General features: G+C 41.1%; 1 long non-coding RNA gene across 1 annotated transcript in view; it reads right to left on the bottom strand.

Moving 5' to 3' along the window:
• The window catches only part of LOC306826488, a 31,016-nt gene extending 14,898 nt beyond the window's left edge, over window positions 1-16,118 (bottom strand). The window contains exons 1-2 of the long non-coding RNA XR_013779433.1: window positions 15,867-16,118; window positions 14,757-14,797 (exon numbers count right to left, since the gene is read on the bottom strand). This is a non-coding gene — a long non-coding RNA (uncharacterized lncRNA). The remainder of the gene's footprint in view (window positions 1-14,756; window positions 14,798-15,866) is intronic.
• Between the last annotated feature and the right edge of the window lie 404 nt (window positions 16,119-16,522).

Genomic DNA, 16,522 nt, shown 5'->3' with positions numbered 1-16,522 from the left:
ATTGGAGGTAAATTGGCTGCGCTGTTTTTAATTTATGCAGGACGATCTTCAACGGGTCATCAAAAACAAACAATTCATATCCTCAAAAATGGTGAAATCATGAAATCTAAAGAAACGTTAGTTCAAAATTTCTCTGTTTGATCTGAATCATAAAAACAAGCTTTCATTTTCGTCATGTTCTTTCACACAGTGTCAATGCTGTGGCCGGATACAGAACTAAACAAATCATTGCAACGTCAAATCACGCTTGTTTTAGACTAGCTTCTATCGCTACACCTCCAGTATGTTTAAAGTCGGTTTATACATTTAAGATCATAATCACAGTTTTGGTAACGAGCTAAAAATTAATTTGATTAATGAGCATGTAGGCAACATATGAACCATTAAAATCCCCTGGATGAAGTCACAATATAATGTTGGATGACAGTTTGATCATGGTTATCCATAAAATAAACTTTCAGGTTTGAGGATGTTTATTTTCTTCATCTTCCTTCAGTAGTGCTCATTTACTGCAGGCAGAAGAGCTCACTGCAAGTCATACTTAGCTTATTGTCCTTTCTGACCATAACACCTGTAAAATAGAGAGAGAGAGAGAGAGAGAGAAGGGGAGGAGAGTGTAAAGAGATAATTCCTTTGAATGTTTATGTGAACAGAAGTAGTAAAAGAATATGGTGTGCTAATACATGTAGATGAAGAGAAATTGTCATTAGGCTAATCAGCGCTAAACTAATTGGGAGTCATGGACCCTCCTATCTGCTAATTCTAACCCTAAACCCCAGCCTGTATCTGCAAGTAAAGAGAGAGGGAGAGAGAGAGACTGAGGACAGAGAGAAGGAAGAGTGAGGAGTGAGGAAAAGAGATGAAAATGAGGGTGAGGTAAAGAGAGGAAGAGAGAGATGAAGCCTAATTAAGAGTGCTGGGATTTATGCAAATGAGACGGTGCTGATATGGTAATCAAGGCCTGCAGGGCCGTAACAGGCTGTGCACTGTGTGTGTGTGTGTGTGTGTGTGTGTGTGTGTGTGTGTGTGTGTGTGTGTGTGTGTGTGTGTGTGTGTGTGTGTGTGTGTCTAAGAGGCTGACAGCTGGCTGTGAGGAAGGTCAGAGCCAATCAGGCTCTTACTCTAATGCACACTGCCCTCTGGCCACTCTGCCATCTCTCTCTCTCTCTCTCTCTCTCGCTCACAGTCTCTCGCCCCCTCTCTGTTATCCTTACACTGCACTCACTCACTCACTCTCTCCCCTCCTCGCTCTTCTTCTTTACATTTCACTGCATGTCTGTCACGATGCATCTTGACGTTGCACAGAAATTCAACCCCACGCACAACATTTGTTTTCACACATTTACTGACACTTGACCCTTTTTTAACCCCGCCCCTTTCCACGCTGTGCTCCAATAACAGTTGAGCTAGCTTATTCCCCAACGGGGTTAACTTAAACTAAATGCATCGCTCTGTGAACCTAACAAAGTAGTTCTGATGCAAACGTTTCTTTAAAGTCACAACACTGGTGATGTTGACACATCACTAATCTAATCGGTGAGATCAGAAATTATTCATTAGTTTAAATACCGTAAAAAGCTGTATTTAAGTCCCAACCATTTTCTGTATAGTTCTTTCTAAAAAATCTGTTTTTACCAACTGGATGTAAAATCCTTTTGGCCACCGGTGCAGTAGTTGAGCTCTATGCTTACTACAAAATGCCTCGACTTTCACTATGCCCACCTCTGCTCATCACTCGTGTTCTGCTCGGCTAAGCCGCCTCTTGCGATACATTATGAATGGTGACAAATCCTAACGGTGGTGGCTGCAGTTAAGGTTATGACGGTGCATGTCTCAATATTGTCTTCAAAGGTCAAAGATCAGTCTTCCTTCAGCAGCTTTAATATGTAAGATGAATGACCTTTAAACACAGTGTTTAAAAATGAGTTTCAAAAGGAATAATTCAACCACTCTCTTATTCCTGCAACATAAATATGTTTTTCATCTGCATTGAATTTTAAGTTTGGTTTTATATTCAAACAATTCACATCAAAATGCTGCAATGAAAATATTCATTTACCTAGATACTTTTATCCAAAGCGAGCATGCAAGGATCTGTTGAAGAGGAAACAATGTTTGAGTCCGATCAGACACCCAGGTGCTGACAGGCAGTGACCGCAGAGGCAAAGCACATCATTGACAGCTGTTCTTAAGAGTTCTAATCAGCATTAAAAACCTTCCTCCTCACTATGGTCATCGATAATATTGAGTGCGTAGATATTCATGACAGAGCTGGGTCTTTAGCTTTTTCCTTAAAGGTGCAAAGGGACTCTGCAGTTTGGAAGTCTGTTCCACCAACAGGGGGCGACATAGAAGAAGCTTCTAGTAAGAGACTTGAGACTCTTTTGTGAAGGTTTTGATATATTTTTCATGAAGATATAAATGGTTTGGTTCGATTTCAAAAAACATTAAAATGCCTTCAAATGAGTATTTCACAAGAAAAAATAAATAAATAAATTAATGTGTTGTCACAGCTAAGATTGAGACTCGGGGGACTTAGAACTCTGACTTGCTCGTAACAAAATAAAATTGTATGTCCAGATAAAAATGCTGACTTGTTAAAAAAAGAGTGAGAAACAAATGTCCCAAAATGAGATATTTCCATGACGGTTATTTAGTAAATTATTAGAATAAAAACAGGTAAAATAAGGTTTAAACCACGCCCAGCGCAAACGACCAGAAGTGATATCAAACCCATTTAACGAACACAACAGAATAAATAATCAAAAAAGGTAAAATACACATTATGGCTCCTACTGGACATTTTTCTTGTCTTTAAGTAAAGTCCTCGTTTCTGGATAAATTAAACTACCAATAAACAAATATAACAGCTGTAAAAAAAAAAAAAAAAATTAAAATTAACGGCTGTTATATTTGTTTATTGACTATATGTGATAAACAGTAGACTTCATCAGACTCATAAGTTAACAGGTGAGACAATCAACAGTACCTGAAAGTACTGTCACTTTAAATCAGCTCCCCCTTCATCAGTCAGTGTGTTTATGTGTCAGTGAAGGCTCTCTGGACCTCACAAGTGGAATAAAACACAAAGCTACTTGATAATTGTTAAGCATGTGTGAAAGTGTGCACACACACACACACACACACACACACACACACACACAAACGCAGGACCTTGGGCCGTGTGGCCATATCAACACATCGGAGTGTAATCCAGTTAACAGAGTATCCCAAATGACTAAATTAATCAGAGAAAAACTATCTGCCTCATCTCTCTGTGCTGCTTTGATGTGTGCACACAAAAACACACACACACACTGGTACACACACGGACACACATATAGAGGAGGAATTAGTGTGGAACATTTGGTCGAACTGAGAAATTACTTTACCTGCTCTGATAATAAGGCCTCAAACCCATAGAGGGGCCTCAGAGATACTATCATTATACTGGCAACCCCGGGGGCTCTGCAACACACACACACACACACACACACACACACACACACACACACACACACACACACACACACATCTCCGTGTAAAAGAGATCAAAAAGATGCATTGATTCAGGACTCCAGATAGAGAGAACAAAAACACAAAAAGATCATTACAGTGCTTCTGTTCTCACCTGTGAAGTCAAAGTCTTCAGCAGCGACGTTCTTCTTAATTGACGATTTGACTTTGTAGAAACAGTCGAGGTTATTGTTGCGTTAACGCAGCTCGCACTTCCTTTTCATTTTGGCTCCTGAGCTGCCAACAGCACAACAAAAGGCGGCTTCATTCTGCCAGCTGCTTCGCTAAACGTTGGAGAGATTGGAAAATGCTGCAAAATGGGAAATTTTGAAGCACTTGACGAAGAAGAGTAACCAATAATTTAACATTTTATCCAAGTATATCAGTGCTACGTAGTTCGACATATCCGTGGGACCAAAAGAGCGGAAAACAACAAACAAAAACATGAGCCAGAAAATTTGAGAGAGAGATGGAAATTGAGGCAGGTGGAGAATCATGGGAGTGATTCGGTCTGCTACTCCCTTCACGCTCCCGATGAAAACAAAATTAACCGGAGGCAAGACGAACGGTCGAAACAGACATGAAGAAGCGAATAGGTTTACCTACGAGCGAATGTATCCACCATTAATTTACAGGACATTTTTATCACATCAGCTCCTGCTTACGTTGCAGCCTTTGACGTAACATGAGGAGTTTCCCCGGCAACCATAAAGATGCCGTGTCTGTCATGGCTGCCACGTTCAACACAAGGTGTTGTACAAATATGAAACTGATGATTACTCTGGCTATGATAAAAAAAATTTTTTTCATTTAAATGGTTTAGATATTTCAGTGTAAAAAATAAATATTCCTATTTTAAATTGAGCTAAACAAGCCTTCATTTAAAGTGAGTGATTTCACTGATTATAAAATGAGAGCAAGTGAACACATTCTCATGTATCAGCGACACTGATTGAGTTTCTCTGTCTTATCAAAGTCTGTTGACATTGTTCTTTAAAAATCCATCTTATCCTATATCATGTTCTCATACAGCTGTGCCTCAAAGCGTAAGGTTTTTGCATCTTTTCTCCTTTTTTCACTGTTTTTGTCTCCTTTGTTCCTGCAGTAAACGGACCGATGTAAAATAACTTAACTTGGCTTCTTTCCAGGGATTGATATGATTACAGTTAGTCCTGTGATGAGCCCCTCCCCGAACAACCGTCTGCTTTTCTTAGTAACGTTTTTCTTCTTAACAACGGTGTGCTACAATGACATAGCAGAACTTTGCTATGAGTACTTGGCCAATCAGAATCAAATTGAACATAGCTTTAAATTAAATCAATGTAACAAGGTCAACTTTGACCCTTCCTTCCTCATAAGAACAATTCCTCTCCAATCTCCTTGGCTGGTTGAAGGAGATTTAAGGCTTTAAAATGAGCAGCGTTTTCATTGGCCTGACTGTCCAATCATGTTTGTGCAAGTATTTTATTCCAACCATTTGAGGCCTATAGGCACCACCATCGGATTGTGTCATCCCCATAACCACCGCCGTCCTCGTTCATGCACAGCCGGCTCCGACCTCAGCGACAAGGGAGCGTGGACAACAGGAATGTGAGGAATATAAAGGAGAAATCCTTCCTATATATTATCACATGCTATTTTGAAAAGTGTCTGTTAAAATTGGTGCTATACAAATGATTAATTGATTAATATGTATGACTTTACATTTCCACGAGTCAATCTATCCTTCAGAAAGGGGGTGCGCTGCACTATCTGGAATCAGTTTGCACCAAAACACACTCGTCATAATGTTTAAACAGCTGGTTTTTTTTCACCAACACTGATGGGTCCAACATGTCACTTTTACTCACAGTTTTGAGTCATTTGAATATTTTTAAATAAAAGGAGATTCTCCGTTGCATATTGAATCTTTGCTTCAGAGTTATTTCCAATTATTTGCCACTAAAGACTTATCATACATGCACTGAATTAGCATCTTCGTTAGCATGTAGCCCCAACTCAACATCTCTGGAGCATGCATCCAGGGGTCTTTGACATTCATTTAAAAGGAAACGTGTGAGCAGAACCCGACAAATATGAGCTAAACCAATGCTCACCAGCAGAACCCTCCGTTGAAATAATGAAAGCAATAAAAGCAACAACAACAACTACAACAAAAACAATAATAAAACCTTTGGAAAACATTTCATAAACCATCAGCAGCCAATTAGAGGAGCCTGCACAGGCTGTGCTTTGTGTGTGTGTGTGCGTGTGCGTGTGTGTGTGTTGGGTATTAGAGCGTTACAGCGCCCAGCCCGGCTGTGCCCTGCAGGCCCGACCTTCTAATCATTATCTGTCTGTCTTATTACGCTCCAAACCGGGCCACTCTTAAATAAAATATGCAAAGGTTTCTTAAATGATGACCCGAGGCTGCGCGCGCCGCCGCTGCTCTACATGCTGTTAATCTGAGAAATGCAAATTCCCTTCATCTTGCACTCGCCTTTATTAACTTTTTTGAATTTAAAATTCCACGAACAATGAGTTCTGTCAGCTTCTGAAATGATATTTTCTCTCCTCTTTTTATGTGCGCACGGAAGCGAGTTTAGAGCATGAAATTACCAGGGGAAATATGAGCGGTTTCATCTCTCCCGCACAATTTAATTGGCTGCTTTGCAATTATTAGTTTTTGCTGCTAAAGTTTTTTTTTTTTTTTTTTACTTTACTGTTACTGTTTCCTTAAAGTGGCAGCTCAAAACAGCGCTTTATTTTTCCATGCATGTGTGTATATTGCGAATGTGCAGCTGCAATTCCACCTCCAACCATTAGAGAGCTGCTGTGATAGGACGGCTCATTTCACGTGGTTTCCACGGCGATTTGATCTTCAGATTTCAAATTCAGTGATGTTGAGAGAAGACCTCTGGGATGAAAATCAGCACGACAGATGGAAAGATACTGCAGCCAGATGAACAGTTAGATTGGACTTCACTTTTTGATGCTTTACAACATGTGTCTTTTCCAAAGTTCGACGAAAATACATTTCCAGACCTCCAGATTTGACACACACAAGGATGTCTAATCCCCAATTTTTGTCATCATGCACTTCTTTTCTCCTCGCTGCTCTGTGCCCACATTTTCCTTTTTCTCCAGAACATTATCCACCTTGCTTCTATCCTCCTTTAATTCAACTTTTCTTCTTCTTTAGTGTCTCTTTTCTTCCCCTCGCAGGATCAAACACACCTTCAGGTGAAGTAAATTTCTGACTTCACCTCTTCACACTGTCAGAAAAGACTTGATGTGTTCATCATCATCACTGCATTTTTCTTTTTCAAAATCATTGTGTTTACATGGACAGCTCAGGTCAGAACTTTTTGTATGAGAGGAGACTGGGGGGGAAAGAAAATTGTTGAAACTGACCTCTGCTTACAGTTGAACTTACTTTTAATGCATCACTCAGTCAGCTGAAGTCAAAGTGTCATCCTACAGAGGGAAAAACTTTTTGAATCAGAGACTGGATTGCTCAACAAAGACAGGGGTTTGTTTCCTCATTTCCTATGCTGAAAACAAGAAGTGTCTGATAGGAGCAGCAGCCAACATACAACCACTGGAAAGGGAGCAACGTGTAAACACATCAAGCACAGACATGTGGACGTTATCCTGCAAGGAGGACTGACGGCTGGTGGTGCTAGCATAACGCTACGTGACAAACTGGGAGTATTTACATGCAGAGTAATGACTGTCACACAACTCAGTAGTTATAAAACACTTGTTTTTCAATTTTTACAACTAAAACTGCATAAACTCTACATTTCATTGACTGATTCAGTAAGTTACAAAACACAACACCAGCATACTTGGTGTGCCTCCATTGTTAGCAAACATTTGTTTCTTTTACAAATTCACCAGACAAAATGTAACACTGTGTTTTATTAGGAGACTGATTTTTGTTTTTTTGCACTTGATCACTCCGACTTTTCAAACATGCTCTCCCAGGAGAAACTGATCCCAGCTCTGTATGATCGAACAATGAACAGCAGCTAATGACATGCTCTGGTACTGACTCCAACAACCCAGTCATGTTTCTGTCGATGGGAAGGCATCAACGTTTTTCTCCAGAGTGAAACCAGTTCAAGCTGGACTGCTGAGCTGAGATGTATTAGTAATACTAATACATCTAAGCTCAGTAGTACTGATTTTATTTAGTATTAGTATACATGCATGTGTTGTGCATGTGTTACATCTACATGTGTTGTAAACTAACAATGCTTTCGCTTCACGTTTCAGATGTTGCTCCACTGCATGCAATACTTTTTATTCAGCCATAACCCCGAGTCAACTGACAAACAGGGGAGAGTGCAGGAGGACACTTGAAGAAAGAGAGTGAGCGAGGCGGACATGCGCAGTAGGAATAGTTTTACCCCAAACAGGAAGTAACGACCAGATCAAGTTTATACATTTTGTTCAGAATAACACACAGCCCAAATCATCCCTCTAGATCCGGGTGAATGTGTTCAATGTGCTGAAGGCTAAACCTTCGCTGTTTCAGATTCTTTAGGATAAATGCAAAATCTCACATAAATCATAACGTTTCCATTTTGCCTTGATTATGCGAGTCACTGTTTGCTCTATCTCATCCTGTCCTCCCCCTCCCACCCCCTGTTTCCCTCCTGCTTGGCAGCAGAGAGTAATGGACGAGGTTATGAGTGTGTGGAGGCTTCAATTGCTCCAGAGGAATAATGAGTCTGAACTAATGTTGATTAGAAAGAAAGGAGACGTAAACATAACGAGGGCTCGCGCTTCATTCCCCTTAATCACCTTCCTTATTTACCTCTCTGCCAGAGAGCTTCATCCAGCTCGAAGGACGAACAACCAAACAACCAAACGTCTGAACTCCGGGTCATACATGTAGAATTCTTATGAAAGAAAAGATGATATTAAAGTGATGTTAAGATACAGAGAAGATAAAACATGTTCTGCCAGCTGCATCGACTAAACCAAAATTTTCTATTTGACTTTTTTAATTTAAGTCAGGGTATTTTTGTGGTATGTTTTTTTTTTTTTTTTTATGTTAACATTTCTCCTTGTTCAAAGTTAATGTTTTAAATTGCTGGAATTAACTATGTGAAACAAAATGCAGTATGTGTACATTATAAAAATAAGCTGTAAAGACGTAATAAGACTGTATTGGGATTACATTTTTTCAATTGAAAGTTTTTGATCGCTGTGAGGTTCAACACGAGTTACGACAATTTTTAACTTTACAGTCGGCAGTTTTGCCTTCATAGTGCATCTTCCCTGCAGGATGAAGAATCAATAAAAAAAAACAATTGTAGACTGGCGGGTTTTGTTTTGTGGCCTTCATTGGGTGACCCTGATGAACGCCACGAGCTGAAACACATCGCTCTATTTTTGGTAATGAAGTTGATCTTCATGCTACAAGTGTTCCTGGAGCACTTTGACCCCTACAAAGCCGAGGAGTCACCAGTGCAGCCCATATTAAAAATGTCCGTTTTTTTAAAACAGACAAACATGTTTGACCCCCCCAGGCTTCGATTGGTGAACCACACTATGATCCTGATATTTTGTCTCTCAAATCGATCAATCGCTCACAACAAGTTGATTGAAAAATGTAGAGTCAACTTCAAACTTCAAAGTCAAAAACAGCAGAAAACAAGAAACATGAAGAATCACAGGGAGAGATGATCGAACGAGTGTCGAAACAACTCGAAACTTAAACTCTGTAATGTTTAATCTTTTTCTTTTTTTCCCAAACGGCATGTACTCGAAGCCCACACCTCCTCTGTACAGAGCTGTAACTTCACTCCATGAACATTGTTTCCTGTTCACTGTAACAGTCGGCACCCACACAATTACAACACGTTTCTACCATCTTACTCTGCCTGTTGTCCTTGGCTTAAATCTGCACTACTTCAAAGTACTTTTACCAGCCTCCTCCTCCTCCTCCTCCTTTTCTGGCTGCTTTCAGACATGCAGAAGATTCTGACAATAATTTACTGCTCCAACACAGAGCGCTCGTTTGTGTTTTCTATACAAAAGAATTAAATAAAGTGGTCACAAATAAACATGATCCAAGTGTAAAAACTTGACATTTAAAGAAGTCTTAAAGCATTGCAAGAAAAGGAAAAAAAAAAATCACTGAATCGTGAGTGGATGCTGCTGCCATGGAAACAAATTAATGGGTGCATTTTCGTGTGCATTTGTTGATGGATTGTTATGATGCCGGTTGGAGAAGCAATTGATTAGGCCCGCTGGATCATTGCCGGAAGCTCAGTGCATTGTGGGTGATGGAGAGTAGGTGATGGGGTGCACAGTGACACCTGCACACACGTGCAAAACAAACATTTACACACACGGACAGATTTATCTATCATGTGATATTGTTGGTATTGAATAATTCAATGATTTTATCAGCCCCGACCACAACAAATGACTTAATTATGTTAATCTGAGTGTGCGTGTGTGTGTGTGTGTGTGTGTGTGTGTGTGTGTGTGTGTGTGTGTGTGTGTCAGCAGGATTGACAGCAGCCCACGGGCTTCAGCACCGAAACGCTGATCTGGAATTTCACATCCTTATCCCAAAAGCCTTAGGAAACACACACACACACACACACGCACACACACACACACACACACACACACACACACACACACAGATGTAAAAACTTAAGAGACACACAGACACACACACACACAGATGCAATACACACTCACTGCCCACAGAGCCATCGGGCGATTAGCACTACCCCACCTAAAGTCTTTTTGATTTACATACCAAGTCAGATGGAATTCATATCAGTGTGCAGCAAGTGTGACACACATTCACACACAGAGTCATCGTGAAGAGTATGCACAAGCAAAAACACACACACAGGCAGTGTGTAAAGTGAACACAAAGCAGTTGTGAGAGCGTCACCAGCTCCTCACTGAGGTTATAATTCAGTGTGATGGACCGTCTGTGTCTGCGGTGTATCACCTAGGGCAGTGGTTCCCAACCTGGGGTCGGGGCCCGCCCAGGGCGGCGCCACAGATCTGCACACTTTTAACATAAAGCTGCTACAGGCAATCTCAATTTCGTACTGAACAAATAACTAATTGGACAGGAAAGCTTCAACGCGGGGCTCTAAAACGCTCCATCTGAAGACATTGTTGTTCTACTTTTGTTTTTACGAGACATCTTTACTCACCTTTCCTCTGAGCTGCTGCTGTGGATTTTAATTGAACCTTTTCAGTGGAAGGGTTTTTCCTGGTCCTGTGATGACTCATTGTGAACACATCAGTGTAGTGAGGCTATTTGTTAAGCAACAAGTGAAACACTCTGATGGATCTCTTAGTAATGTAGATAACTGTGGGGGGTTTTGTAGCTCTGAGTACACCCAGGAGGGAGTCGACTGCAGCCCTTGAACCAGTTCTTCCTGTAGGTAAAAGAGACGTCGAGTGCGTTATGTGCAGATAATTGTGTCGTTCATTTTCCTGCAACAATAAGCTGAATGTTCAGGTGAGGAAACGTGACATTCAAACCAGTTTTAATAATCTGTAAAACAATCAAATAAATCTCCCGTCAAATAAGAAGTGCGGAGAGATTTAAGTGTTCTTCTCCGTCAGATCGAGTCGTGTTTGGCATTTTAATCGTCTTCCACACACCTTAAAGTTTCCCCCTGACAGTACACTGTAGTGTAGTGTGCTGTATGCCTGGTTACATTGCCCTCCTGTCAAACATCCACAACATTACACACACTGATAGTGGAGCAGCAGCAGAGCGTAGACGCACACTGACATTTGATGGAGGCCGTGAACAGTTTTATGGAAAGCAGCTGTGTTGAATCTGTTCCAGCTCTTTTTTTTTTCCTCCCTCCACCTCATGAATGAAATTTCCCATGCTGCACTGCTCCAGGCTCTGGCACATGTAGGAGGTAGAGCTCTCTCTCTCTCTTCTTTCCCTCTTTGTCTCTTTTTTTTTAATGCCTTCAAACACCTTATTGCCATTTGTCAATTACTGACACACACTTTGGCAACAAACAGGCCATTAATTGAAACATTTAATTAGCATTAAAACCAGCAGTAATTAACACCTTTTCTCCTGCGTGCTCTGAGCCCGGCTCAAATTCTATTAAGGCTGTAAGCGGCTCACTCTTTCCCCGCTCTGCGCCGACTTTTTTTTGCAGCATCCACAAATGTGTGTGTGTGAGTGTGTGGGAGTTTGTGTGTGTGTGTGTGTGTGTGCAAACACTCAGGGCCTCAGGTAAGGAGCCTTGGTGAGGAGTCGAGCACCAAGGCCAGGCCTGCTGGGCGCCCAGGGGAGAAGAAGAAGAAAGGCAGGAGAGGAGGGAGGCAAAGACGAAGAGAGGGTGTGTGTGTGTGTGTGTGTGTGTGTGTGTGTGTTGGGGGGGGGGGGGGGGGGGGGTCAAGATCGTAGGGGAGGGGAGGGAGAAATAAGGTGGGAGGCAAAGGGAAGACATGAATGAGGGAGAGAGGAGAGAGGGAGCGATAGAAGGATTAGAAGGAGGTGGAGGACCGGTGAGCGAGTGAAGAAGAGGAGGAGAGGGAGGAGGTGTAAAGGGGGCGTGTGAAAAAAAAAAAAAAAGATGGTGAGTAAGAGCGACTTTTTGAATACACACACCATGAAGATTAAACAACACTCTTCTGTGTGTGTCTCAAAGTGTTTTACATATAGTATGTGTTTGCACATAGCTAATGTTTGTGTGTGTGTGTGTTTGTGTGAGGCCTACTCTGGGCCAAAAGCAGGGGCCTGGATTAGCCGCATTTGCCAAAGCTGGGGGGCAGGATTAGCAGGCCAGGCTGCTGTCTGACGCCGCTCTGCCACCACTAATGGCATTATTAATAGGCAGCTAAAAAATTCATTAAAAAATCTATTAAAAATAAATGTGTTTTACATAAGACTTTGCCCCAGGTAGAGAGAGAGGGGGGAGGCAAAGGGAGAGACACAGACCAGGCGATTGTTAGCTTTGAGGTCAGCTGAATATCACAGTTCAGATAGAGAGAGAGAGAGAGAGAGAGAGAGGAGTAAACACACGTCTGATGGAAAACGTGAGGATAATGAGGCTAAACCAACACGAACGACGGCTCGACTCAGAGAAAAGTCCACAGAGCTGACGTCAAGTGTCTACCAAGCTCACAGTGCACGTTCAACACACGTCGGCACGCCGTCAGTCTGAGTGACAACACACTGAGAAAACAAGGTGCCGTCGGTTCACCGCAAATGCAAATCAGTCAAACACGATATGTACTATACTGCGAGGCTTGCACACAGCCTTTATCACTTTTTGTTGCTGGGTTTCTGAATGCAGAAGGAATACTCTACAACTCCTGTTGACATGTTGGATCTCAGCACGGCTGTCATTCATCAATATATTATCACAGCGTGCGGCTATACAGTGATCCTTCACAGTCTGAAGTGTGATATTATTGTTAAACAGAAGTCCTACAAGCAACTTAAAGTAGTCAGATTCCATCTTCAGTTAGTAAACTTTATGCAGAGCTGCAGGCTGAGGTGTGGAGGGAGGTGTTGTGTTGTCGATCTTCTCGAATCTCTATGATTTGAACAGTGAAGCAAAGATAATGTTCATCACCATCATTTTATTTTTTCCTTCAAATTTGAAGTAAAAGTGATTCGAGTATAACAGTCTCTGGCTGTTTTGAATGAAAAAAAAGATTTGGGAGAAATTTCCATTAGGGACGCACTTTTTACTTGAACCGGTATTTTTTTTACTTCAGTAAAGAAGCTGAATCACGACTTGCAGCTTGAGTGAAGAGTGTGTACCCTTTTCCTCATCCTAAACACAAAGCTCTTAAACCGCTGCAGCATTTAAAGCAAACATGCAACAAAATATATATATACGACAGAAGATGATGTTATCAAAGGGTTTCCTGTTTCCAAATCTATCGAGACCAGCGGATGGAGAAACAAAATTGGGCAACAATCTTTGTCGATACATGTGCAAAAAAAAAAACAACAGCTAATGAGTAAAACTCACTGAGCTGACATTTACACACTTTTCTTGCCCTCCAACAGGAATCTGTGTCCAAGTATTTACACTGATTAGCCTCTTCAATGAGTGAAATGCTCAGGGATTGTTATCCGTAAAGAGAGAGGAGGAGAGGAAAAGGAGGAGGAGGTTAAAGGTGAAGAGGGCCTGCTTTGTGTGAGCCCTCGAGACATTTAACCAAATCTGATTACTAACAATAGCCGATGTCTATGCATTCACACACACACACACGCACACACAAAAGAGTGGGTGTAGAGGCCAGACAACCCATCACAGCTGCTAAATGAAGACCGTTATCTATGCCTTGTACATTTTACTGGAATGTTTTATTTCTTTTAACACCAACCCGAACAACGATGTTGGGAACATACACAGAAAAACCTCCTCCTGTAGGACGCTGATCATGATTTTTATGTGGGGTTTTTTCATATATATATATATATATATATATATATATATATATATATATAATCTGTTTTACATATTTTAGTGACTGATTCATTTTAACACTGAAGATGGTATAACAGGCACTAAAACACATTTCCTTTCAGAATATTCAGAGATATTCAAGATTAAAATAATGATGGCGCTGGATAGCCTTTAGCAGTGATGTTAAAGGCTCCATGTAGGAGACGAGTTCTCCTCTCAACAGTCATTGGGCCGAATCCAACCTCAGCCCTTTGTTGGCATCCTCCCAATATGTTCTGTCTCTTCTCAGCAGGTCTATTAATTAAAGCCAAAAAGGCCCCAAAAAAAGCCAACTTCTATAAAATATTTACATCATGGGATGAAGAAAACTGCTCCAACAAACAACTACCACAGCTCCTGTTTCAACTGAGGATGACACCCTTTTCTGTCATACATCAGCCAAAGTGTTTGTTTTACAGGAAAATAATCTCCCCTCTCCAGCAGACAATAACTAGTAAATCAATACTGGACCATACACTGAGGGGAAAATTATAAAGCATTCAGTCCAATTTTCAGAAAACGAGTAACATTAACATGAAGTCAGATCCTCAATATCTCCAAAGTCAGCTCAGAAGTTTCTTGAGATGTTTTTTCTGATCCCTAATTCTGAATTTCAAAGATTTTGTGCATCTCTGGGCTAGAACTGAACTCGGCCTCCTGCTCCCACAGCATCCATCAAATGCTTATTGGGTAGATATCACAAGCTGATTAAGAACATGTCAGCAAAGAGAATCTGAACCAGAGCCGGAAAAAAAGTTAAACGAAACTTACCGTATTTTGGAGGCAAGGAAAGCAGGAAAGAGCACCTCCTGCTGTGGCAAGAAAAAGACAGCAGTAAGTCAGCAACATTCACACTCAAAGCAAACATCAAACATCATCAAACACACAGAATGAGACACTTTGATCTGCCGGGCTCCACAGGAAGCCAGCATCTTTAGAAAATCCTCCAAATGTAAATTAATTTACTACAAAAAGAGATCCCGAGGCGCTGGTGTGCAACTGAACAGCAGACATCAGAGGGTTAAACTCAAAAATCTGCAGCTCAGCCAAAAGAGCCCTGGTGAGTTTATCTCAACTGTAAACCAAGCTTTAGTTTCCGCTTCTTTACCACAAACAGCCCAGCTAACGCGCAAGATATCATTTTATGACTCCTCAGCCGATTACCGAACACATGGTTGTGAATCTGCTTGTATTAGCATCTCAGCTAATCACTACTGACGCTGTGAAACTTTCCAGCAGAAGCTGTTTTTTAAGCTCTGAATGTTGGATTAGAATTTAAGATGTGCAACCAATCAGATTTTTCCTGCAGGCTTTTAACGGACACTTGTGTTAGGCTTATAAATGTAGGGTTTTTGCAGCCTTGAAAACACTCCTCACAGAGCAATAGCCATTAATAGTTGGGCCACACAAGTAGGAGTTAGTCTATTGTTTCGTCATACTACCAGCCAAAATCAGAATCAGTTTTAAGTGCCAAGTACATTTACATATACCAGGAATTTGTCTTTGTGCGATAGAAAAAACAAGGCTGAAATAACAAGTAACAAACTTGTCATAATAAAATAAAATATGAGAAGCAATTACCAATATTTACTAACCCTAAAAAAAGTCAAATATAGGGAATAATTTAAAAAACAAAATATACAAAGGGTGCATGAAAGAAAATAATATTTAAAGTCCAGTGAGCGCTAATGTAACAAAGAAACAGTTCAGCCTTCACATGACTGTGATGTTTTCTGACTGTGGGGGGGGACATTGTTCATGAGGCTGACAGCTGAGGGGAAGAAGCTGTTCTTGTGGCGAGAGGTATTTGCAGCCTCTTACCAGAGGGGAGAGTCTCAAACAGTTCATGTGCAGGGTGAGAGGGGTCGGTCGCGATCTTACCTGCACGCCTCGGGGTCCTGGAGGTGTACAGGTGGTGGAGAGGCGGTAGATTGCAGCCGATCACCTTCTCTGCAAAGCTGATGACACGCTGCACTTCTCCTTTGTGGTGGCTGCAGCATATCAGACTGTGATGGTGAAGAGCATGGACTCGATGATGGCAGTGTAGAAGTGTACCATCACAGTTTTTGGCAGGTTCAACTTCTTTAGCTGCTGCAGGAAGGACATCCTGTGCTGTTCTTTCTTGAATGTAAACTGTAAAAATTTACCTTTTGGGGTTGAGTAAAAATACGTATAGACTTAGTGCTAGCGTATGATTGCTTAATGTAACCAGGATCTAGGCAACATTAGCATCCATCAGAATATGTGTAACCATTAAAAATCTTTAAAATCTACTACCCGACAACCGTATGGTCTTAAGTAGCACTCTCATAATTGGCTGGTTAACTGTAATAAGCTACAACAAGCAAATGTCTAATGTATTTATCTGTTTGGCATTGAACAGTTAGTAAACATTTGAACTGTAGGTTAACTTCTGCGTTAAACATGTCTGACGCTAAGGGTTAGTTTGAACCAAATCAGGAACATGTTGATCCATATAAACTAAAGAGTTAGCTTTTACGAAGCTAGAACTGTATTGGTTGATTTTTCACAACAAC

This window comes from Symphodus melops, assembly GCF_947650265.1.
Source record: "Symphodus melops genome assembly, chromosome: 1".
Classification (NCBI taxonomy): Eukaryota; Metazoa; Chordata; class Actinopteri; order Labriformes; family Labridae; genus Symphodus; species Symphodus melops.
Note: the sequence above shows the minus strand (reverse complement) of the source record. Positions and strands in the feature narration are given on the sequence as shown.